Source organism: Prionailurus viverrinus, chromosome X (genome assembly GCF_022837055.1).
Source record: "Prionailurus viverrinus isolate Anna chromosome X, UM_Priviv_1.0, whole genome shotgun sequence".
NCBI classification, from domain to species: domain Eukaryota; kingdom Metazoa; phylum Chordata; class Mammalia; order Carnivora; family Felidae; genus Prionailurus; species Prionailurus viverrinus.
The window spans coordinates 6,749,088-6,774,685 of NC_062579.1; the positions used below are offsets into that span (position 1 = coordinate 6,749,088).

Sequence of the window (25,598 nt, forward strand, 5' to 3'; positions counted from 1 at the left end):
TTGCTTGGCCTTGTGGATTGTAAAGAACGGGTAATTCCAACCAAGGCTTAAGGAAAACACACTTAAAAGGGCATGTTGTCCTGTCGTTTCACCCTTTTTGTTAAAATTTTATTTATCTATTTACGAATACATTTATTTACCTTATTACCTTTAACAAAAATATGTTTTTATTCTTTACATCTTTCTTACGTATTTCCCTTACCCTTAATTACATTTAGCAGAAGTTTTTTTTTTTTTTAAATGTTTATTTATTTATTTATTTTTGAGAGAGACGGAGACAGAATGCGAGTGGGGGAGGGGCAGAGAGAGGGGAGACACAGCATCCGAAGCAGGCTCCGGGCTCCGAGCTGTCAGCACAGAGCCCGACGCGGGGCTCGAACTCGCAAGCTGTGAGATCCTGACCTGAGCCGAAGTCGGACGCTCAACCGACAGAGCCACCCAGGCGCCCCACATTTAGCAGAATTTTAACTCTTAGAAACCTTAGTCTCCAGTGAAAACTAAGTAGTAACCAGTTGTGAACTGTCACATGAGAAATTTTTTAGGTGGCAGACTTATGACTCCATTAAGCATAAAGCACGTCTTTTTTAATGGATTTAAATATTCTTAGTTTTTTGGCCCTAAGAAGTCAGAAGCATCAACCTATGTTTAGTAAGCAATGCTTCAGCATTCCATTTGATTTGGAAGTGGCCTAAATGTCTGATGAACTTAATTCAATTTAGCGTTTAAGCAAAACGTGCGTTTCAGGTTCCCAAAGACCCTGAAAGCTATTTTAACAATTACCCGTGAAAACTCTGGGACAAAGTTGACCATTACTTGAAGTCATCCTTTTTACTAACAAATTGCAACAGAGATCACATGAGCTTATTTGACCTTTAGTAAACCTTAGTGAAATAAAGTTCTATAATGGAAAAGACACGCCTGTCTTCATGACATTTCATCTGCGTCCCCTTAAAAGTTTACTGTGGTCAATTTTTTTCCCCGTGGAAACCAGTGAGGAAATCTGAAGTCTCAGGGGGTATTTGTTGCTTTTCGACAGCATGGGGAGGAGGAGCATGTTGTTGGAGGAACTGAAGAACCAGCTATGCGGGGCCGCAGCCCAGGGGGTGCAGAAACAGGAGGAGGGGGGAAGGGAAGGCAGAAAAGGTCAGGGGTTGGGGGGGGGGGTTGCCCAAGAAGCAGACAGAGGCACAGGGGTCGGAGAAAAGAGTTCATGTGGTTATAAAGCCTGTCAGCTCAGCTAGATGAGCAGATCCCACTTTTTGTTTTGTTTTGTATGGTTTGGCTTTCCACTAGTGAATTAGGCAATCCACGTTGGGCCGGAGAAGACAGGGAAGTTCCCCGAAACAGAAGGAGTTTCAGCAGCTGCTTGGGAATATTCCTTAAAGTCTCCATCCCCAGGTAGACTAGCCAGAGACAGTCGCGTCTGAGCCTCGTAATTATTAATCCAGGAAACGAATGAGGGAGAAGCCCCCACGTATGGTTCGAGTAATCGGAGTGTATCAGGCCAGTGAAAGAGGGAGTTAGGCCGTCCCTGATCTGATACAGGGGACTCTGTGTAAAATACCCCGCACTATTTCAGCGCATTGTTTCGCCGACAATGATTGGAAGCTGGGCTTGCTGCCCTGGTTGGGAATGTTGCCCTGCTCTGGACAGTTGTTCAGAAGACCCCGGAATAGCAGCGTCAAAGTTTTGCACCGCATGAGTCGCACAAACCTTCTAGAACTCTTGGGCACAGACAGCATACTGGGCTGGGGTCAGAATGATGCTCACAAGAGACCCCCCAGTCCCTGGCACACGTGGAATAAGGGGCACAAATATTATTTAAAGGGCCCGTTGCAAAAGGGCTGTGGTAGACATACAGCTGAACTGATTTTTTGCAATCCTTTTACTACTGGAAAGAGCAGGCCCTCGTGGATGTATTGCCCACTTTGCCTGACGAGGGGGAACCGCTGGCATTTACTGGCCTGGTGGGCTTCCTTCGTGTACTTTGGCATCGGGGTGAGGACTTTATCAGAATGGGTCGGTGGAGGTTTTAGCGGCTCGATATCATCCCATACTTTTGAGGGAGGGGGAGTAACTTTTGGCTATAAAGGCACTGGAGGCAGGCTGACTATAAAACTCAGATTTCCCCTCTATTTTGGGTAATTTTACATCCTTCTGTACATCGTCTGAACTCAAGGGGAGAAGGGCAGTTATGGACAATGGACCGAGAGAGGGTTACCTCGGGGGGAATGTTAGCCTCCTCAGAATGCCCAGCTTTAAATGTTTGCCCTACTTGTTCCCAAACATCAAGATCACCAGTTCTTTGTTTTGGGAACCAAGGGCAGTGTTGTTGGACAATCATTAATAATTTAAGGAGTGCTTTCTGACTGAGGATGGTGTCGGCCACCTTTTCCAATGACTGTAAAATGTATTGTTCCAGTTTGGGGGATAGGGAGTCTCCCATAATAAATCTCTCAAAAGTTCCATGGCAGGAAATCCTAACACAGTTTCACGTTACCTCTTATCTCGTCAGGAAGAGACTGTAACCTGGTACATTTTTCTTGGAGCTCTTTAGTCATTCCGCAGTGCCCTGCAGTCCTTGTGTCGCATCGGCAACACAAGTTGGCCTGTAGTCCCCTTGCCTCCGATCACGTCGGGGTCACCGCGTATCGTAGACTCTGGGTCGGGAGTCCTCTTTTGTCCAGCAAGAGAGTGGGACGCAGGATTGAAAATGCGAGAGAGGATGGTGTCTGGGAGGAGATGAGAGCCCGGAGTAAGGGTTCTTGCTCTGTTTTTATTAAGATCAGAGGGTTTACAGGCGAGATGGGCGTGCACAGACAGACAACAAAAGCTGGAACATTAACTCATGGGCTTGGGGAAAAGGGGGTTTTGGAGATAGGTGGCCTTAGGGGTCTGGGTCAATACAAAACAAGATTCTGGTGCTGGGTGGAAGGTTGTTTACAACAAACATGAGGCCCCACCTCTGTTTACCTAAACTGGCCTAGGGCACAAGAAAGGCAGAACGTGCTACCTCAGGGTCAACAAGGCATCTGTCTTTTGCTAATTAGCTTTGCTCTGGGCAACTTCGCCCCACAGCGGTCCATAGCTCTCTTTTCCTGTGTACCTAATTTGGTCCTTCCTTTCTGTGAAAGCAGCTTTCTGCTATTGTACTAAATTGGGGCACTGAGTTGATGGATCCTGCCATGATGGAAGTGAAGGAGGTTATTTGCAGGTGTCCATATGGAAGACGTGTGTCCGCAAATGAACATTTGTCATGATGTTTTTTTCAGGTTCGACTCAAGAGATCATAGTGAACCTCATCATGTTCATTGCCAGAGACTTTGCATGGATCACAGTACATCATGGTATGAGCCTTAAGCACCTTAAAGATCAGGTGATCTTCAGATGCTGGGGTACATGAGGATGATGTCCCTAACATCTGTGTTACTATTTAATATAGGTATTCAGGTAAGAAACGATCTTGTTGCTACTGATGCCAGTAAACATTAGCCTTTAGTAGTTGAGAGTTTAGATGTAATGTATGTTTATACGTAGAAGGGACTGAGGGATAAACAGGTGTCCACGTTATCCTACTGTTCAGTACCAAAGGCTACAGACCAGAAGATGTCTCCAGAAGAAATGACGGTGTCTCTAAGTGTCAACTTTGAGTCCTGCCAAGATCGAGGTAGCGTTGAAGCTTCCCCGTTAATGGTGTTCCTTTTTTTTAAAATTCTGTGAGCATCAGGTTAAGATCTTTGCTAGTATGCAGGTATGAGATGATGAGATATTAACTGATTAAAGACTGAGGTTTTACGGTTTTATTTTTAGGTAAGATTAATAGCAGGAGTCATGGTAGCACAAGTTGTTTTCTTTTTTTCTTCCTTTTCTTTCTTTGCTTTCTTTCTTTCTTTCTTGGAAAAAGGTTGTGTTCTTAAACACAATCGTTCCATATGTTTTCTCAGTTTCCAGGCAAGAAAACACAGCACATGTAGCAATGGTCATGACTGGGACATGGTTAGTAGGCAGGGAAGCAATAACGTAGGTCTTACTGCAGTGTAGACTGTCTGATATTCAGTGTCTATGTAAGGATGTGTCCCCAACACATGTGTTCTGTTTTTTGCACGTATCCTGTTAAGGTCTTTGCTAGTAGAGGTATGATGTGATCTGACATAAACTCACTAGAGACGTTTTGTTATTTCCAGACATCTAGGTAATTAATGTTCCCAAGACGCTTCTAAAAATGTGGGTTTGGGGCACGTATACGATTAAGAAATTGATGTGAACTGAACAATTCTGGTAAGCATGAGTATTAACTATCTTCTTACTTAGAGATAATGGTTTTGTTTGTTGTTTTTTTTTTTAATACCCTAGTGGTAACAGATATGCAAGTCACCATGAAAATTTTACGGATGTCCCTTTAAGAAAGGAAGGATCCCTTACTAGGGAGTAACCTCAGATTTAGGCAGTTATTCAGGTGAATCTGATGAGTTACAAAATGATAGAACTGACCAAGGGAATTTTCTGGGTGTCCAGGTAATGTGTACTGACCACTTTCCACAGCATATTTTTCAGGTCCCTGTTAAGACCATGACTGTGACCCTGTCAGCGGTATTTAACGCGGCATTAAGGTGGTAAGAGATTTGGGCCTAAACCACACAGGCCATCTAATCTTCCCACATCTAGGTGAGCGATGATGATGTCCTTAACACGTCTTGTTACCATGACTTTGTTGCAGGTATTCAGGTAAGATGACAGCATCTTGGGGCTTCTGGGTGGCTCAGTCAGGTAAGTATCCCTTCTTGATCTCACCTTACGTCATGATCTCATGATTTATGAGATTGAGCCCCATATCAGGCTCTGTGTTGACTGTGCATGGCCTGCTGCTTGGGATTCTCCCTTTCTCTTTGCATCTCTCTCTCTCTCAAAAAAAAAAAAAAAGTTAAAAACAACCAACAAAAGACAGTCATTACCAATGCTAATCACCATGAGTTTCTATTTTTCACATTTTAGAAAAAATTTATGCTTAATCCCGCAGGTATTGAGAAACTGATCCTGCCTAGGCAATTGTGGTGGAGCCTCACCACTGTAGAAACCCTAGGATTTTTCCAGGTATCCAGTCAAGTAATGTTAGTCTCTCCTGACAACAGTGTTGACCTTGAATTAGTGCAAGTGCGCCAGTGGAGTTGAGGTGTTGCCTAACAATGGAAGGGAACAAGTTCAGGTGCAGGAGTCTTGAGAGACCACACTGTATCTGAAACACATTTCAGTTTGTTTCCTCAGGTTGCTGTGAAGAGAACAGAGTGAACGGAAAATGGTTCACACACCCTTGCTGCTAAGCAGGTAAGTGTTAAAGTGAGTCCTTCTATAATGAAGTCCTCTGAACTTCATTATCTAGGTAAGTGAGGATGAAGTGCCTAACATTGGTGGTAATGTGTTTCTTTGTTGAAAATTCTGTGAGTATCAGGTTAAGATCTTTGCTAGTATGCAGGTATGAGATGATGAGATAGCAACTGAATAAAGACCTTTGTTTTATGGTGTTATTTTTAAGTAATTTCTACCCCCAACAGGGTACTCGAACTCACAACTCCAAGATCCACAGTCACGCGCTCCACAGACTGAGCCAGGTATGTACTCCTAAAGACATTTCTAGATTGAGACAACTACAGACTTGTGATTTCAAGTCCCTTACGTGTACTTTGTTTTTGGCATGTATTCGTTTAAGAGTTTAATTGGTCCCTGACGATACTGGGAGCAAAAGGATTTTTTTTTTTGTATTTCTGTTTAAAAATATGTACCTAATGTACAAGTGATAGACGGATTTGCAGATATCCAGGAAATTTATCATTTTGTCCTTCCGTACTTTACTGACCCTGGAATTAGTGCAATACACCTTGAAGAGAGGAAGATTTGTCTTCCTAGGGATTGACCTTGAAGTTTCGCAAGGATCCAAGGTCCTGAAATGATATAGTGACCAACGGAATTGGCAGGTGTAGAGGTACAGTGAGACACGCCCAAAATATTTTTAGCAATGTTTGTTTTCTTTTTCTTTCAGACTCCTATCAATGAATCACCCTGAGCACAGCAATGGTGGCTAACATGAGACCTTGCTGATGTCATAGTAAGTGATGACGTGGTCCTAAGCCATGGCACCGACCATCTGGTCTTCAGAAAGCTAGGTGAGAGCTGATGGTGTCCCTAACACTAGTTGTTACCATGAATTCTCTGCAGGTATTCAGGTAGGAAATGACAGATTCCTTACTAATCCTTGAAACCATGAGTTTTTAGTGTTTAGAGAAAATTCCTTAATGAGGGATTGCACATATCAGATGTCTGTCATTATGTCTCAACCACACTAGTGATGGTGGAAATTTTGCAGGTGCTCCGTAAAAGTTGTATTACCTGACAATGGTCTTGACCTTGGAGTCCTGCAGCTATTCGAGCAGAGGTAATGCTTCCATAATGATGGAAATGACCCAGTTTATTTATAGGTGCCCTGGTAGAACAAGCCGTGTCCTTTTACACACGTATCATAGTGTGTTTTTTCCCAGATTTCCTGTCAGGAGATTATGATGAACCTCACATTGGTGATTCTCTGGGACATTTCTGTTCCCCAGATAAGTGGTGATGTTCACCTTCACTGTTTGAAACTATCTGATCTTCTCACATCTAGATCAGCGTTATTGTTGGACTGAACTTATTTCCCATGTGTGTTTTTTTTCCCTAGGTCCTCAGGTAAGAAATGACAGCATTTTACCAATTACAGCAATCATGCTATTCTACGGTTGTCTATTTCTGGGGAAATGTATATTTACGTATGTGTTGGGTGAATTCTGACATGAATAGCCATAATGGTGGAGTTGTGTGGTACAGGAATACCCTTGGTGTTACTGAAGGTGAGCAGGGAAGAGGTGAAGGTGTGGCTATCTTTGGCATAGACCTTGAAGGACTGCAACAGTCCGGGAAGAGCTGAAGGGTCCTGCAGTGATGGCAATGAACAAGATCATATGCAGTGTCCTAGTAGGAGAGGAGTGTCCATAGACGCATTGTTCGCAAAGTGGTTTTTAAATTACCCTCAAGAGGTCATGGTAAATTTCAAAATGGTCGTTGATGGGATTTTATTTCTATTCAGGTACATGATGATATGGGCCTTAAGCGCCCTGTACATTGATTTTCAGGTATTTAGTAAGGGTAGATGGTATTCCTAACGGTTCTGTTACCATGGGTCTATGCAGGTGTTCTGTTAAGACATGATACTGTCCCAACCAGTGCTGGTAAGTATGAGCCCTTATTTTTTTATGTTTTTCAATTTAGATATAATGTGAGTTTAAACTCAGCAGTGATAAAGGAATATGAATTTCCAGGGAACTTCTCTGTTGTACATCAAGTACTGACCATGAGATTTATACCAGTACTCTTAGAAGAGATCTTAGTGTGTCTAACAATGGCGTTGACCTTCAGGTTCAGGCAAAATCCATCTTGTGTCATGTTTTCCCTAATGACAGAAGTGACCCAGAATATTCACAGATACACTCTTTGTTTTTGCAGGTAAACAAGTTGTATCCTGCCACGGGCTTGTTGAGTATGTTTCTCAAGATTCTAGCAGTCCTGACATCACAGAGACCCAGACCGTGCTTGTCAGTGGGAACTTGCTGGTAACCAGGTATGTGATAAAGTGGGTCTTATCACATTACATGTATCTGATCCTCAGCTCTCGAAGTGAGTGAGGTTAGTGTCTCTAGCCCAGTGTACCGTGCATTTTTAAAAGTTTTCTATTGACTTCTTTGCTAGTTTAGCGATAGGAGATGCTGTGGTATTAACTCATTAGGTACATTGACGTGAGAAAAGGTTTGTTTGACCCCGTGAGCATTGAGGGATAACACATATACAAATATTTACGACCGTGTCTTCCCCACAGTCCTCCCCATGGGCTTTCTGCTGGTGTCCAGTGAAGTGACGCTGAGTTTGTCTGACATCAGTGTTGATCCTTGATTACCGAAAGTACCAGGTGGAGTTTATGTGCCTATCATGACGGAGTACCCAGGCTATTTCCAGATACTGGCTAACACAAGTCGTTTCCTTTCACATAGATTTCATAATGTCTTGACAGAAACCTGAAAAGACATCACTGTACGCCTGACATGGAAGGAGATGGCAGATGTGGCTCTTATGTCCGCAGGTAAGTGAGGATGTGGGCCTCAACCCCGGCACAGGCCGTCTGATCTCCAGACAGCTAGGTAATTGACGATGGTGTCTCTTAGCGTTGGGACCCTGATTTCTTTGCAGGTATTCATGTACGATTTGATAGTCCTTACTAATTCTAGAAACCATGAGGGTTTACCGGTTATATTTTAGAAAGGACTTTTGCTTAGCCTTGTTAGTGTTGAGAGATTGCCATATCCATGGAATTAACACATGCCCTCAACCACAGCCATAACCGTGAAAAGGTTGCAGGTGTCCTGTGAAGACATATTTCCTAACTGCTGATGATTTTGACCTTGGAGGACTGCAAGCATTCAGGTAGAGCTGATATGTCTCATGAGGAGAAAGCGACGAAGGTTATTGCAAGTGTCCTGGTAGAACAAGTTGTGTCCCTTTACACATGTGTTGTATTGTGTTTTTTAGGTGCCCGTCAACGAGTTCAATGCACCTGACAAGGCTCATTAAGGCGGGGACATTTCTGGCCTTCAGGTATATGCTGAGGTGTACCTTCACTGTATCAGACCCTCTGATCTTCATGCATCTATTTGTGCTCAGTTTTGTTAATTGCTTGAACTTGTTTACCATGTGGGTTATTTGAAGCATTCTGGGAGAACTGATAATATTTTTACCAAGTCTAGCAAACATATTATCCCACCATTTTATGTTTTAGTGGAAATTTACATTTAACCATGTGAATATTTAGTGATTCATGGCTATTCACGTAACAATCATGGAGTTGCGGGTCACAGGCGTTACCATGGTATTCTGGTAGGTGAGCGATGAAGACATGATGGCGTCTGACAGTGGCCTAGACCTTGGTATCCTGCAAGACCCCAGGTGGGTTTGATGGGTCCTACAGTGATGGAAGCATACACAGATACTGCCCATGTCCTGGTAGAGGGGGTCATACATGGACCCGTTTATCATATGTGGTTTTCACTTGATCTTAGCCAAGACGCTGAGGAGTGATGTCACAATGTGTTTTTCCCGGTCCTGTCCAGAAATCACAGTGAGCCTCATACTGACCAGAACTAGGACTGTGCATTTCCAGGTGAGTGATAACACGGGCCTTCACCCTGGAAACAACCTAGCCATCTGATAAGTGGATAAGTGTGGATGGATTTCCCAAGTTGTTGTTAGTATGCTTTTGTCTTTGTTTTTTTTCTTTGACAGGTATTCGGGTAAGGAATGATACGGTCTCCACAAATGGTAGGATGCATGCTAGTGAGTATTTTAAAGTTTAGATAGAATGTGTGTTTAGCCCTGGTGGTGACAGAGGGATACACAGGTGTGCAAGTCCCTTATCCTACGGGGCCACAGCACAGTCATGAGCCTGAAATTGTATAGGTACTCAGGAGATGATGGTTTCTCTAACAATGGAGTTGACCTTGAAGTTCTAGTTCCGCCAAGGTCCAAAGTGTTGATGTTTCCTCTAATGATGGAAATATCTTACATGTCAGTTGTGTTTTTTCAGGTTATGGTAGTCAGTCATGTTACAGTGACCCTGGTTATGCTCTTTCATGGGACCCTGCTAGTCACCTGGTAAGTGGTATTGTGGATGTGACAGTGTAGTTGAGATCACCTGTTCTTGAGATGTGTAGGTAACTGAGGAGGGTGTCCCAAACACTAACCGCAGCGTTAACATGTTCTCTCTGCTGATATCTTGTTAAAGTCTTTGTGTTGCACACATATGAGATGATGTCACATTAACTCATTAGACCTCCCTATTTTCAGATGTGTATGTAGGTAATGTTTTGAATGCTCTTACATTACACATGCTTTTGGCTTATATGCAGTAGTTTAACTTGTAAACACCGTATTCTTGCAGGAGTCCTGTTAAAACATGATGGTCTCTCTGATAAAAGAGTCGACCCAAATTAAAAGAATCACCAAAGTAGAGTTGATGTGTTCCATAATAATGGAAGTGAAAAGGATTATTAGCAGGTGTTCTGGTAGAACAGTTGGTACTTCAACAGACTTTTCCTATGTGTTTGTTTTTAGGTTCTTGTCAAGAAAACCCAGTGAACCTCATGGTATTCACTGATGGAAGCTTGCTCTTAACCTGGTAAGTGGGCCTGGTAAGTGGGTTCCACCACCATCCAGACCACGTGATCTTCCATAGGAAGGTGGGTGAGGTTGATGTCCCTGACATTTGTGGTACCATGTTTGTTTGCAGGTATCCCGTTAAGGCCTTCGCTACTATGCAGGTATGAGATGACGTGACATTGACTTAGACGTTATTTTCAGACCGCTGTGTGACTAACGATATTATTCAGGCTCTTACATAACCTAATGTTAGGCATGTAGGCAGTTAAGACATCCCGTTGTCCCTAACAATCACAGTATGCGTGAGAATTTCATCGTTTAGAGAGAATGTGTTTCAGACATCGAGGGAATTCATCATACTGTTCATTGCTTTGTTACTAACAATGGGAATTTTCCAGGTATTCTTCAAGAGAAGAAGGTGGCTCCTACTGCGGGCTGACCTCAGAGTTTTGCAAGTATTCAGGTATGGTTGATGGTGCTGAAATGATACAAATGACCAAGAGCATTTGGAGGTCTAGAGGTAGAATGATTCATGAACCAAAGACATTTTTCACAATGCCTTTTTCAGATTCATGTCAAGACCTCACCGTGAGCTTACCAATGATAACATGGGACATTGCTGTTACCAAGGTAAGTGATGTGGGCCTAAACCATAGCACAGATCATCTGATCTTCACATACAGAGGTTAAGAGGTGATGAGTATCTCTAATGCTTCTTGTTAACACGCTTCTTACAAGGATTCAATTAATGAAGGACAGATTCCAGCCAGTTCTAGGAACCATTGTTTTTCACACTTTATACTGAAGAGAAAAATTATGTTTACCTCTGTGAGTGTTGAGGGATTGTGTGTATCCAAACAATTGTCATGATGTTCTGTCCCAATAAGTAACCATGGGATTGTTATAAGGGTCCCGTTATTAAGTGATGGTGTTCTCTGAAAGTGGTGTTGACCTTGAATTAATCCAAGGATCCAGGTAGATTTAGAGAGGTTCAGCTTAAAAAAAAACAAAGCTCTATCCCTTAATACATACTTCACAAAATGTTTTTAGGTTCTTGTCAAGATACCATGATGAACCAGAAGTCGTTAACAGGGGGGACATCTCTGGTATGCAGGTAAGTGAGGACAGGCACATCACAGACCCTCTGATCTTTCTATATCTGGGTGAATGATGCTGGATTCTCGAAACCTGTTTCACCATGTGAGTTCCTAGCACATGTTCAGGTAAGCACGCAATCATAATATGTTGCCAGTTGTAACAACCATGTTATCCTGCTGTCCTGTTGCACAGAAAATGAACGTTTAACTATGTGAGTATGGAGTTATGTGCATTTATGCAGGTAATTGCCCTGGAATTCTTCCTCACCATTGTAACCATGGTATTTTAGAGATGTATACTCAGGAGATGATGAGACTAAATGTGGCTAGCCCTTGAATATTGCAAACATCCAGTGAAGTTGATGGATCCTGCCATGATGGAAGTGAAGGAGGTTGGTTGTTAGGTGTCCATATGGAAGATGCGTGTCGGTAGATAAACATTTGTCCCAAGGTGTTTTTCAGGTTCTACTCATGAGATCATAGTGAACCTCCTCATCTTCATTACCAGAGACTTTGCATGGATCCCAGGAAGTCATGGTATGAGCCATAGGCAGCTTAAAGATCAGATGATCTTCAGATATTGAGGCAAATGAGGATGCTGTTCCTAACCTTTGTCTTACTATTTTTGATAGGTATTCAGGTAAGAAACTGTCTTGTTGCTACTGGTGCTAGTAAGCAGTCGCCTTTGGTAGTTGAGAGTTTAGATGTAATGTATGTTTATACGTCGAAGGGACTGAGGGATAAACAGGTGTCCACGTTATCCCACTGTTCGATACCAAACGCTACGGACCAAGAGATTTCTCCAGAAGAAACGGTGGTGTCTCTAACAGTGTCAACTTTGAATTCTGCCAAGATCGAGATAGTGTTGAAGCTTCCCCATTAACGGAGGTGACCAAGATTAATAGCAGGAGTCGTGGCAGCACACGTTGTATTCTTTCTCTCTTTCTGTTTTTGGAAAAAGGTTGTGTTCTTAAACACAATCATTGCACGTGTTTTCTCAGGTCCCAGGCACGAACTCACAGCAAGTGTGACAACGGTCATTATTGGGACAATGTTTGTAAGCAAATGAGCGAGAACGTAGGTCTTCCTATGATGTAGACTATCTCATCTCCAGTGTCTAGGTTAGGATGTGTCCCCAGCACATGCGTTCTGCTTTTGTACGTATCCCGTTAAGGTCTTTGCTAAGAGAGGTATGATGTGATCAGACAGACACTCACTACAGACTTTTTGTTCTTTTCGGACACCTAGGTAGTTAAGGTTCCTAAGACCCTTCCACGAACGTCGTTTGGGGGCACATAGACAGTTAAGCATTTGATGTGAACTGAGCACTTCTGGTAAGCATGAGTATTCACTGTCTTCTTATAGAGGTAATGTATTTTTATACTCCTAGTGGTAACAGATACGCCGGTAAGCATGGAAATTTTGCAGATGTCCCTTTAAGTAAAGGAAGTAACCTTCTGAGGGAGAAGTAACTTCTGAGGGAGTAACCTCCGATTTAGGCAGTTATTCAGGGGAACTTGATGAGTTACAAAATGATGCACCTGACCAAGGGAATTTTTTGTGGGTGCCCATGTGATGTGTCCTGAACACTTCGCATATTTTTCAGGGTCCTCTTAAGACCTCGACCACGCCCCTGTCAGCGGTATTTAACGTGGCGTAAAGGAGGTAAGCGATTTGGGCCTAAACCACAAGCACAGACCATCTGATCTTCCCACATGTAGGTGAGTGATGTTGATGCCCTTAATACTTCCTGTTACCCTGACCTTGTTGCAGGTATTCGGGTAAGAAATGACAGAGTCTGGGGCGCCTGGGTGGCTCAGTCAGGTCAGCGTCCCCTCTTGGTCTCAGCTCAAGTCATGATCTCACGATTTAGGAGATGGAACCCTACATCAGGCTCTGTGCTGACAGTGCAGAGCCTGCCTGGAATTCTCTCTTTCTCTTTGCCTCTTTCTATCTGCGTCTCTCTCTCTCTCTCTCTCTCTCTCTCTCTCTCTCTCTCTCTCTCTCAAAAAATAAAACGAAAAACAACCAAGAAAAAACAGAGTCCTTACGAATGCTAATAACCATCAGTTTCTACTTTGCACACTTTGGAAAAAATACGTGCTTCATCCCGTAGGAATTGAGAAGTTGATCCTGTCTAGGCAGTTGTGGTGGAGCCTCACCACTGTAGAAACCATAGGATTTTCCCAGGTTTCCAGTCAAGAAATGTTAGTCTCTGCTGACCATAGTGTTGACCTTGAATTAGTGCAAGTGTGCCAGTGGAGTTGAGGTGTTGCCTAACGATGGAAGGGAACATGTTCATGTTCAAGTGAGGAAGATGTGCCTCACATTGGCGTTAATGTGTTTCTCTTTTGAAAACTTTATGAGTATCAGATTAAAATCGTTGCTAGTGTGCATGTATGAGGTGATGTGGTATTAACTGATTAAAGACCTTTGTTTTACGGTTTTATTTTCCAGTAATTTCCACCCCCAGCATGGAGCTCCAGTTCACAACTCTAAGATCAAGAGTCCCGTGCTCAACCGACTGAGCCAGGCAGGTGTCCCTAAAGACACTTCTATATTGAGATATATACGTGATTTATGATCTCAAGCGTCTTACGTTAATTTGGATTTGGGCACGTATTCAGCTAAGACTTTAAATTGTCCCTAATGATGTTCATAGCAATATGATTTCTTTGTATTACTGTTTAAAAATAGGTACTTAACATACTAGTGGTAGACGGATTTGCAGATATCCAGCAAATTTAACATATTGTCCTGCAGTACTTTATTGACTATGGAATCATTATAAGTAATGTGAAGAGAGGAAGGTGTGTCTTCCTAAGGATTGACCTTGGAGTTCTCCAAATATCCGTGTAGTGTTGATGGGTCCTGAAATGATACAGTGGCCAAGGGAATTTGCAGGTGTAGACTTAGAATGAGACGTACACCAAAAATATTTTCTACACTGGTATTTTTGTTTTTGTTTTTGTTTTTTTTTTTTTGAGACTGGTGTCAATGAGTCACAGTGACCCCGGCAATGATAGGTAACAGAGACATTGCTGATGTCACAGTAGAGATGATGTAGGCCTAAGCCACAGCACTGACCATCTGCTCTTCAGAAAGCTAGGTAAGTGCTCTTGGTGTCCCTGAGAGAGAGAGAGAGAGACAGTTTATGAGTTTTAGCTTGTGGGGGTGGGGAGGGGGGAGGAGAGAGAGAGAGAGAGAGAGAGGGGGGAAGAGAGTTCTGTCGATAGGAGAAAGAGAGAGGCGGGGGGAAGAGAGAGTGAGAGAAGAGAGAGCTCTTCCTCTCCAGAGGAAGAGAGAGAGGGAAAGCAAGAGGGAGAGCGGGGCGGGGGGGTAGGGAGGAAACAGAGGAGGGGGGAGAGAGAGGGAGGGAGGGAGCAAACCCTTGTTGATACCTTGATTTCCTTGCAGGTATTCCGGCAGGAAATGACAGATTCCTTACTGCTTCTCGACACCATGAGTTTTCAGCGTTTAGAGAAAATTCTTCTTTAACTCTGAATGATGTGGGATTGCACGTATCAGGTGTTTGTCGTTATGTCTCAACCGCGGTAGTGATCATGGAAACTTTGCAGGTGCTCTGTAGAAGTTGTATTCCTTGAAAATGATCTTGACCTTGGAGTACTACGGCTATTCAAGCAGAGGTAATGCTTTCATAATGATGGAAATGACTGAGCTAATGTATAGATGCCCTGATAGAACAAGCTGTGTCCTTTCACCCATGTATCATATTGTGTTTTCCAGGTTTCCTGTCAAGATTATGATGAACGACCCACTAGTGATTCTCTGGGGATATTTCTGTTCCCCAGACACGTGATGATGTTCACCTCCACTGTTTCAAATGATCTGATCTTCTCATATCGATCGACACATGTGTGATTGATGGCCTAAACTTGCTTACCGTGTGTGTGTGTGTGTGTGTGTGTGTGTGTGTGTGTGTGTGTGTATGCTTGTGTGTGTGCGTGTGTGTTTTAGATAAGCAGGTAAGAAATGACAGCATTTCGCCAATTACTGCTCTCACGCTATTCTAGTGTTTCCTATTTCAGAGAAAGACTATGTTTACTTCTCTGAGTGATACAGGTGAATTCTGAGGTGAATAGCCATAATCATGGAGTTGTGTGATGGGGTAGTACCCTTGGGTATGTGCAGGAGAGCAGGAAAGTGGTGAAGGTGTGGCTGTCTTTGGCATAGACCTTGAAGGACTGCAACAATCCGGGGAGAGTGGAAGCGTCCCGCAGTGAGGGCAATGAACAAGATGATGTGCCGTGGCCTAGTAGAAGAGGAGTGTCCATAGACGCATTTTTCGCAAAGTGGTTTTTAAATTACCATCGAGAGGTCATGGTAAATTTCAAGATGGTCATTGATTAGACTTTGCATCTGTTCAAGTAAGTGATCCTATGGGCCTTAAGCACCCTACAAATGGATTTTCAGATATTTAGGTAAGGGTAGATGGTGTTCCTAACTGTTCTGTTACCACGTGTTGATGCAGGTGTTCGGTTCAGAAATGATACTGTTCCAAACAGTGCTAGTAAGTATGAGCCCTTATTTATTTCTGTTTTTAAATTGAGATCTTGTGTGTATTTAACTTCAGTAGTGATAACGGGATATGCATTTCCAGGGAACTTCTCCTTTTAGCCAGCAATAGTGACCGTGAGACTTCTAGAAGTACTGCTAGAAGAGATGTTAGTGTGTCTGACAATGGTGTTGACATTCAAATGGGCCAAAATCCATATCGTGTTATGTTTTCCCTAATGATGGAAGTGACTGAGATTATGTGAAAATAGGCTATTTATTTACTTAATTTTTTTTTTTGGCAGGTAAACAAGTTGTATCCTGCCACAGGCTTGTTGAGTTTTTGTGTCAAGATTCTAGCAGTCCTGACATCACAGTGACCCAGACCGTTGTCATCAATGGGAACTTACTGGTAACCAGGTATGTGATAAAGTGTGTTATCGCAATAGACCTATCTGATCCTCAGCTCTCCAGGTGAGTGAGGTTAGTGTCTCTAGCACAGTGTACCGTGCTTTTTTGAAAGTTTCCTATTGACTTCATTGCTAGTTCTTTACCGTTTCAAGATGACGTGATAGTAAGTCATTAGGTCCATTCACTTTGTATTGGAGACACAGTTTGTTTGACCCTGTGAGCGTTGAGGGATAGCACATATGCAAATATTTACGACCGTGTCTTCCCCACAGTCATCCCCATGGGCTTTCTGCTGGTGTCCAGTGAAGTGACGCTGAGTTTGTCTGACATCAGTGTTGATCCTTGATTACCGAAAGTACCAGGTGGAGTTTGTGTGCCTCTCATGACGAAGTAACCAGGCTATTTCCAGATACTGGCTAACGCAAGTCGTTTCCTTTCACGTAGATTTCATAATGTCTTGACAGAAACCTGAAAAGACATCACTGTACACCTGACATGGAAGGAGATGGCAGGCATGGCTGTTAGTCCGCAGGTAGGTGAGGATGTGGGCCTCAACCCCGGCACAGGCCGTCTGATCACCAGATAGCTAGGTAAGTGACGATGGTGTCTCTTAGCGTTGGGACCCTGATTTCTTTGTAGGTATTCTGGTACGATTTGATAGTCCTTACTGATTCTAGAAACCATGAGGGTTTACCGGTTATATTTTAGAAAAGACTTTTGCTTAGCCTTGTGAGTGTTGAGAGATTGCCATATCCATGGAATTAACACATGCCCCAACCACAGTCATAACCGTGAAAATGTTGCAGGTGTCCTGTGAAGACATATTTCCTAACTGGTGATGATTTTGACTTGGAGGACTGTGATTATTCAGGTAGAGCTGATGTGTCTCATGAGGGGAAAGTGACCAAGGTTATTGCAAGTGTCCTGGTAGAACAAGTTGTGTCCCTTGACACATGTGTTGTATTGTGTTTTGTAGGTGCCCGTCAACGAGTTCAATGCACCTGACAAGGGTCATCAAGGCAGGGACATTTCTGGCCTTCAGGTATATGCTGAGGTGTACCTTCACTGTATCAGACCCTCTGATCTTCATGCATCTATTTATGCTAAGTTTTGTTAATTGCTTGAACTTGTTTACCATGTGGGTTATTTAAAGCATTCTGGGAGAAATGATAGTATTTTTACCAAGTCTAGCAAACATATTATCCCCCTATTTGATGTTTTAGAAGAAATTTACATTTAACCATGTGAATATTTAGTGATTCGTGGCTATTCACGTAACAATCATGGAGTTGCGGGTCACACGCGTTACCATGGTATTCTGGTAGGTGAGCGATGAAGACATAATGGCGTCTGACAGTGGCCTAGACCTTGGCGTACTGCAAGACCCCAGGTAGGTTTGATGGGTCCTACAGTGATGGAAGCATACACAGATACTGCCCATGTCCTGGTAGAGGGGGTTATACATGAACCCATTTATCATACGTGGTTTTCACTTGATCTTAGCCAAGACGCTGAGGAGTGATGTCACAATGTGTTTTTCCCTGTCCTGTGCAGAAATCACAGTGAGCCTCATACTGACCAGACCTAGGACTGTGCCTTTCCAGGTGAGTGATAACGTGGGCCTTCACCCTGGAAACATCCTAGCCATCTGATAAGTGGATAAGTGTGGATGGATTTCCCAAGTTGTTGTTAGTATGCTTTTGTCTTTGTGTTTTTTTGACAGGTATTCGGGTAAGGAATGACACGGTCCCCACAAATGGTAGGATGCATGCTAGTGAGTATTTTAAAGTTTAGATAGAATGTGTGTTTAGCCCTAGTGGTGACAGAGGGATACACAGGTGTGCAAGTCCCTTATCCTACGGGGCCACAGCACAGTCATGAGCCTGAAATTGTATAGGTACTCAGGAGATGATGGTTTCTCTAACAGTGGAGTTGACCTTGAAGTTCTAGTTTGGCCAAGGTCCAAAGGGTTGATGATTCCTCTAATGATGGAAATACCTTACATGTCAGTTGTGTTTTTTCAGGTCATGGTAGTCAGTCATGTTACAGTGACCCTGGTTATGCTCTTTCATGGGACCCTGCTAGTCACCTGGTAAGTGGTATTGTGGATGTGACAGTGTAGTTGAGATCACCTGTTCTTGAGATGTGTAGGTAAGTGAGGAGGGTGTCCCAAACACTAACCACAGGGTTACTATGTTCTCTCTGCAGATATCTTGTTAAAGTCTTTGTGTTGCACACATATGAGATGATGTCACATTAACTCATTAGACCTCCCTATTTTCTGATGTGTATGTAATTAATGATGTTTTGAATGCTCTTACCTTACACATACTTTTGGCTTATATGCAGTAGTTTAACTTGTAAACACCGTATTCTTGCAGGAGTCCTGTTAAAACATGATGTTCTCTCTGATAAAAGTGTCGACCCAAATTAAAGGAATCACCAAAGTAGAGTTGATGTGTTCCGTAATAATGGAAGTAAAAACTGTTCTGGTAGAACAGTTTGTACTTCAACAGACTCTTTCAATGTGTTTGTTCAGGTTCTTGTCAAGAAAACCCAGTGAACCTCACGGTATTCACTGATGGAAGCTTGCTCTTAACCTGGTAAGGGATGAATTGGGTTCCACCACCATCCAGACCACGTGATCTTCCATAGGAAGGTGGGTGAGGTTGATGTCCCTGACATTTGTGGTACCGTGTTTGTTTGCAGGTATCCCGTTAAGGCCTTCGCTACTATGCAGGTATGAGATGACGTGACATTGACTTAGACATTATTTTCAGAGCGCTGTGTGACTAACGATATTATTCAGGCTCTTACATAACTTAGTGTTAGACATGTAGGCAGTTAAGACATTCAGTTGTCGCTAACAATCATAGTATGCGTGAGAATTTCTTGTTTAGAGAGAATGTGTTTTGGACTGATAGGGGGACTTTCAGACATCCAGGGAATTCATCATATTGTCCATCACTGTGTTATTAACCATAGCCATTTTGCAGGTATTCCTTCAAGAGAGGAAGGTGGCTCGTACTGCCGCTGACCTCAGAGTTTTGCAAGTGTTCAGGTATTATTGTTGGGTGCTGAAATGATAGAAATGACCAAGGCAATTTGGAGGTGTAGAGGTAGAATGATACATGGACCAGACACTTTTTTCACAATGTGTTTTTCGAGTCATGTCAAGACCTCCCTGTGAGCTTACCAATGATAACATGGGACGTTGCTGTTACCGAGGTGAGTGATGTGGGCCTAATCCATAGCACAGATCATCTGATCTTCACATACAGACATAAGAGGTGATGGGTATCTCTAATATTTCTTTTTAACACACTTCTGAATAGTATTCAAATCATAGAGGATAGATTCCATCCAATTCTGGGAACCATTGTTTTTCACACTTTATATTAAAGTGAAAAATTATGTTTACCTCTGTGAGTGTTGAGGGATTGCGTGTATCCAAACAGTTGTCATGATGTTCTGTCCCCAGCAAGTAACCATGGGATTTTTATAAGGTTCCTGTTATGAAATGATGATGTTATCTGACCTTGGTGTTGACCTTGAATTAATCGAAGGATCCTTGATGTGCTCTGTGATGATAGAGTGTCCATGGTTATTTGCAGATGTTCTGGCTAAAAAAAAAAAAAAGTTGTATCCCTTCATACATACTTCAAAAAATGTTTTTTGGGTTCTTGTCAAGAGGCCATGATGAACCAGAAGTCATTAACAGGGGGGACATCTCTGGTATGCAGGTAAGTGAGGACAGGCACATCACAGACCTTCTGATCTTTGTCCGTCTGGGTGAATGATGCTGGATTGTCGAAACCTGTTTGACTACGTGAGTTATTAGCAGATGTTCAGGTAAACAAGCAATCATAATGTTTTGCTAATTTTAACAATCATTATCCTGCTGTCCTGTTGTACAGGTAATATACGTTTAACTATGTGAGTGTGGAGTAATTTCCATTTCTCTGGGTAATTCCTGGATTTCCACCTCACAGTTGTACCCATGGCAATTTAGAGATGTGTAGTCAGGAAATAATGTGTGTAAATTTGGCGAACCCTTTCTGTCTGTCTGTTTCTCTCACACACAATAAGTAAAGAAATTTAGGAAAATAAAAGAAATGACAGATTCCTTAGCCATTCTAATAACCATGAGTTTCTACTTTGCATATTTTAGAGAAAATTTATGCTTAATCCTGTAAGTATCGAGAAATTGATCCTGTCTGGGTAATTGTATCGTATACTCACCACAGTAGAAACCATAGGATTTTTTCAGGTATCCGGTCAACTAGTGTTAGTCTCTCCTGAAAACGGTGCGTTGATCTTGATTTGGTACAAGTGTGCTGGTGGAATTCATGGGTTCCATAATAATGGAAGGGAACAAGTTCACGTGCAGGTGTCTTGAGAGAACGCATTGTATATTAAACACATTTCTGTGTGTTTCCTCAGGTTCCTGGTAAGAAAACAGGGTGAACTGAAAATGGTTCACATACCCTTGCTAGTAAGCAGGTAAGTGTCAAAGTGAATCCGACTACAATGAAGACCATGTGACCTTGAGTATCTAGGTAAGCGAGGGTGTTATCCCTAACATTGGTGTTAATGTGGCTTATTTTTTGATTTTTGTCGCTATCAGGTTAGTATCTTTGCTAGCGTGCAGGTATGAGATAGTGTGATATTAACTGATTAAAGACCTTTGTTTTAAAGATTTTATTTTTAAGTAATTTCTGCACCCTCCATGGGGCTCAAACTCACAACTGTAAGATCCAGAGTCACATGCTCCACCGACTGAGCCAGGCAGGTACCCCTAAAGACATTTCTATATTCAGGTATCTACATAATTTATCACTTCAAGTCTCTTCAGTTTACTTTCTTTATGGGATGTATTCAGTTAAGAGTTGACTGTGTCCCTTATAATGCTGGTAGCAATAGGATTATTTTGTGTTCTTGTTTGGAAATAAGATCACTTAACATAGCAGTTACAAATTTGCAGATATCGTGGAAGTTTCTCATATTGTCCTTCGCTCCTTTATTGACTATGGAATTAGTATAAGTAATTTGAAGAGACGAAGGTGCGTCTTCCTAGAGATTGACCTTGGAGTTCTGCAAGGATCCGTGGGTCCTGAAATGATACAGTGACCAAGGGAATGTGCAGGTGTAGTGGTAGAATGAGACGGCGCCCATAATATTTTTTGCAACGTTTTTCTTTTTTCAGACTCGTATCATTGAATCACACTGAGCCTATTGATGATAGCTAACATAAGACATTGCTAATGTCACAGTAGAGATGATGTAGGCCTTAGCCACAGCACCGACCATCTGATCTTCAGACTGCTAGGTAAGTGCTGATGGTGTCCCTAACACTTGTCGTTACCATGAATTCTCTGCAGGTATTCAGGTAGGAAATGACAGATCGCTTACTAATTCTCAAAACCACGGGTTTTCGGTGTTTAGAGAAAAGTCTCGTTTAACTCTAATGAGGGATTGCACATATCAGGTGTTTGTCAGTATGTCTCAACCACAGAAGTGATGGTGGAAATTTTGCAGGTGCTCCGTAGAAGTTGTGTTACCTGACAATAGTCTTGACCTTGGAGTCCTACAGCTATTCGAGCAGAGGTAATGCTTCCATAATGATGGAAGTGACCCAGATTACTTATTGGTGTCCTGGTAGAACAAACTGTGTCCTTTCACATGTGTATCGTAATGTGTTTTCCAGGTTTCCTGTCAAGAGATTATGATGAAACTCGCACTAGTGATTCTCTGGGGACATTTCTGGTCTCCGGACAAGTGGTGATGTTCACCTTCGCCATTTCAACCCATCTGATCTTCTCGTATCTGGATGAATGTTATCGATGGACTAAACTTGCTTAGCACATGTGTTTTGGTTTTTTTTTTTTTAATAATCAGGTGAGAAATGACAGCATTTTACCAGTTACTGAAATCATGCTGTTCTAGTGTTTTCTATCTCAGAGAAAATGTATGTTTACTTATTTGAGTGTTAGGTGAATCCGGATGTGAATAGCCATAATCATGGAGTTGTGTGGTATAGTAATAACTTTGATGTTTTTCCACGTGAATAGGGAAGAGGTGATTGTGTGTCTCTTTGGCATACACCTTGAAGGACTGCAACAATCCAGGAAGAGTTGACGGGTCCTGCGCTGATGGCAATGAACAAGATGATGTGCAGTGGCCTAGTCGAAGAGGAGACACATTTTTCACAAAGTGTTTTTTAATTACCATCAAGTGATCATGGTAGATTTCGAACTAGTCATTGATGGGACTTAGTTTACATTCAGGTACGTGATGATATGGGCCTGAAGCACCCTACAAATGGATTTTCAGATATTGAGGTGAGGGTAGACGGTCTACCTAACTGTTCCGTTGCCATGTTTCTATGCAGGTATTCACATCAAAGATGATACTGTCCATTACCAGTAAGTATGAGCCCCTATTCATTTTTTTTTAATTTAGATATAATGTGTATTTAACCTCAGTAGTGATAAAGGGACGTGCATTTCCGGGGAACTTCTCCTGTTGCACATCTCCTTGGCCATGAGATTTCTCTTCTCTTTCTAGAAGAGATTTTAGTGCGTTTAACAGTGGTGTTGAGCTCAAGTTCTACCAAGATCCATGTCGTGTTCTGTTTTCCCTGATGACGGACGTGACCCAGGTTATTTGTAAATAAACTATTTCTTTTTGCAGGTTAACAAGTTGTATCCTGCCACTTGCTTGTTATAAGTATGTTTCTTAAGATTCTAGCAGTCCTGACACCACAGTGATAGACAGTGGTCGTCAGTAGGAACTTTCCGGTAACCAGCTATGTGATACTGTGGATGTCACCAATTAGTGGAGATCAACTGTTCTTGAGATGTCTAGGTAAGTGACGATGGTGTCCCAAACACTGACCACAGCGTTAACATGTCTTTTCTGCAGGTATCATGTTCAAGTTTTGCTGTTGCACAGGCATGAGATGATGTCACGTCAATTCATTAGACATCCCTATTTTCCAATATGCATGTGATTATTGATGTTTGAATACTCTTCCGTTACACATACTTCTGGCTTATAGGCAGTAGTTTAATTTGTCCCTAATAATCCTGGTAAAAACGATATTGATCAGGGATTGTGTTTCCTACACTCCCCCTGATGAGAGGTTCTGCACGTATCCAAATGATCTATCACATTGTCCGTCTTCATAATCCTGAATGTGGAAATTTTACACGTATCTCTTTAAGGGAAGAAGGTATTTCCCACCAGGGTTTAGTCCTGGACTTCTGCAAGTCTGCAGCTAGTGGTGATGCCTCTCAAAATGATGCACTTGACCAATGGAATCTGCAGCCGATCACATAGAAGAAAGTATGTGCTGAACGTATTTTCCACAATGTGTTTTTCAGGTTTATGTGAAGCTCTCCTGATTGATAGGCTCAGCTATCGTATTTAATGAGGCATATGGAAGTATCTAGATTAGTGGTGATGTGGGCCTAAACCACAGCACAGATCACGTGATCCTAATATGTAGGTAAGTGATTGTGTCCCTAACACTTCTGTTACTATGATTTTGTTGCTGGTGTTCAGCTGAGAGATGATAGAGTCCTTACCATGTCTAAGTGACCATGACTTTACCCTTTTTAAATTTTGGAGACCACTTACATTTCATCCTGTGAGTCTTGACATTTGAATGTATCCCTAATTGTCAAGGAGTTTCCTTGCCAAGTTAAACACCATATTGTTGCAGGAGTCCATGATGGTGTCTCTGACAAAAGTGTTGACCCAGATTAATGGAAGCATCAAAGTAGAGTTGATGTGTTCCATAATAATGGAAGTGAAAAGGATTATTAGCAGGTGTTCTGGTAGAAGAGTTGTGTACTTAAACATATTTTTCCTATGTGTCTCTTCAGATGCTTGTCAAGAAAACCCAGTGAACCTCACAGTATTCACTGATGGAAGCTTGCTCTTGACCTGGTGAGTGATAGAGTGGGTTCTACCACCATCCAGACCATGTGATCTTCCATAGGAAGGTCGGTGAGGGTGATGTCCCTGACATTTGTGTTAACTTGTTTCTTTGCAGGTATCCCGTTAAGGTCTTTGCTACTAAACGGTACAAGATGATGTGACGTTTTCTTATTAGAGACATTCTCATTTTCAGGTATTTACATTATTAATGTTCATGACTCTTACATTTATCTTAATTTTTGGCATGTATTCTGTTAAGAAATTAATACATCCTAAGAACACCGGAAGAGTGTAATTTTCTGTGTTCTTGTTTGGGGATACTGTGTATTTAATACCTGTAGTGATAGAATGATACAGGTATTCTATTACATAGTCTATCGTAGCATTATTGACCATGGAGTTTTTGCAAGTATCCATCAAGAGGAGAAGGTAGGTCCTCCTCACTTTTTAACCGGAGAGTTTTACAAGTAACCGAGACAGATTTCAAGTGTAGAGGGAAAAGGATTCACTCTCTACAACGTGGCGTTCAGGTTCTTGTCAGAACATTCCGGTAAGGGAAGCCTCTTATTGGTAGTTAACGTGGGACATTGCCAATGTCAAGGTTAGTGACAAAGTGGGCCTAACCCACAGTACATGCCATCTGTCCTATACCTAAGGAAGTCCTAGCTTGCCTAAGCTTTTTGTTGCCCTATTTCTCTTGCTTACCATTTGTCTGTTAGTTTAGGTATTTAGTTTAGAAATGCGACTCTCCTTATCAGTACTAGTAACCACGTACCTTCCTTTTTTTCGAGACAATGTATGTTTAACCCTGTGAGTTTTGAGTGATGTATGGGTGTCCACCTAATGATTATGGAGTTCCCTGTTCCAGTAGTAACCCTGTGTCCCTTGACAGCAGTTAGGAGGCGAGGGTGTTTTTAACAGTGGCGTAGACCTTGGACAACTGCAGTATCCAGGGAGAGATGAGGTGTCTCATGAGGGTGAAAAGGACGGAGGTCCTTTGCAGGTATTCCGGTGGACAATAAGTGTCCATCTGCCCACGTATCACAATGTGGTTTTCAGGTTCCCATCAAGAGCTCATGGTGAACTTCCTCATGGTTTTTACCAGCGACATCCTTGTCTTGCAGTAAGTGGTGATGTGCCTTAAGCATCCCCACCGACCTTCTGTCTTGAGATGTCTAGGTAAGTGACGATAATATCACTAACACTTGTGTGACCACGGTTGTGTGTGTGTGTGTGTGTGTAAAAATAGTACCTCAGACAAGGCTAGTAAGCATTATTAGCTCTCACAGGCTTAAGAGTTTAGGGGCACCTAGCCCATCCGTGGAGCATGTGACTCTTGATCTTGGGTTGTGAGTTCAAGCCCCGCCGTGGGCCTAGAGCTTACTTAAAAATAAATAAATACAT

General features: G+C 42.4%; 1 long non-coding RNA gene across 1 annotated transcript; it reads left to right on the top strand.

Moving 5' to 3' along the window:
- Positions 1-22,957: 22,957 nt before the first annotated feature.
- Positions 22,958-24,205, top strand: LOC125156885 (uncharacterized). Its single transcript, XR_007148829.1, has 3 exons — positions 22,958-23,117; positions 23,636-23,760; positions 24,140-24,205. It is a non-coding gene; the product is annotated as an uncharacterized LOC125156885 (long non-coding RNA).
- The last annotated feature ends 1,393 nt before the right edge of the window (positions 24,206-25,598 follow it).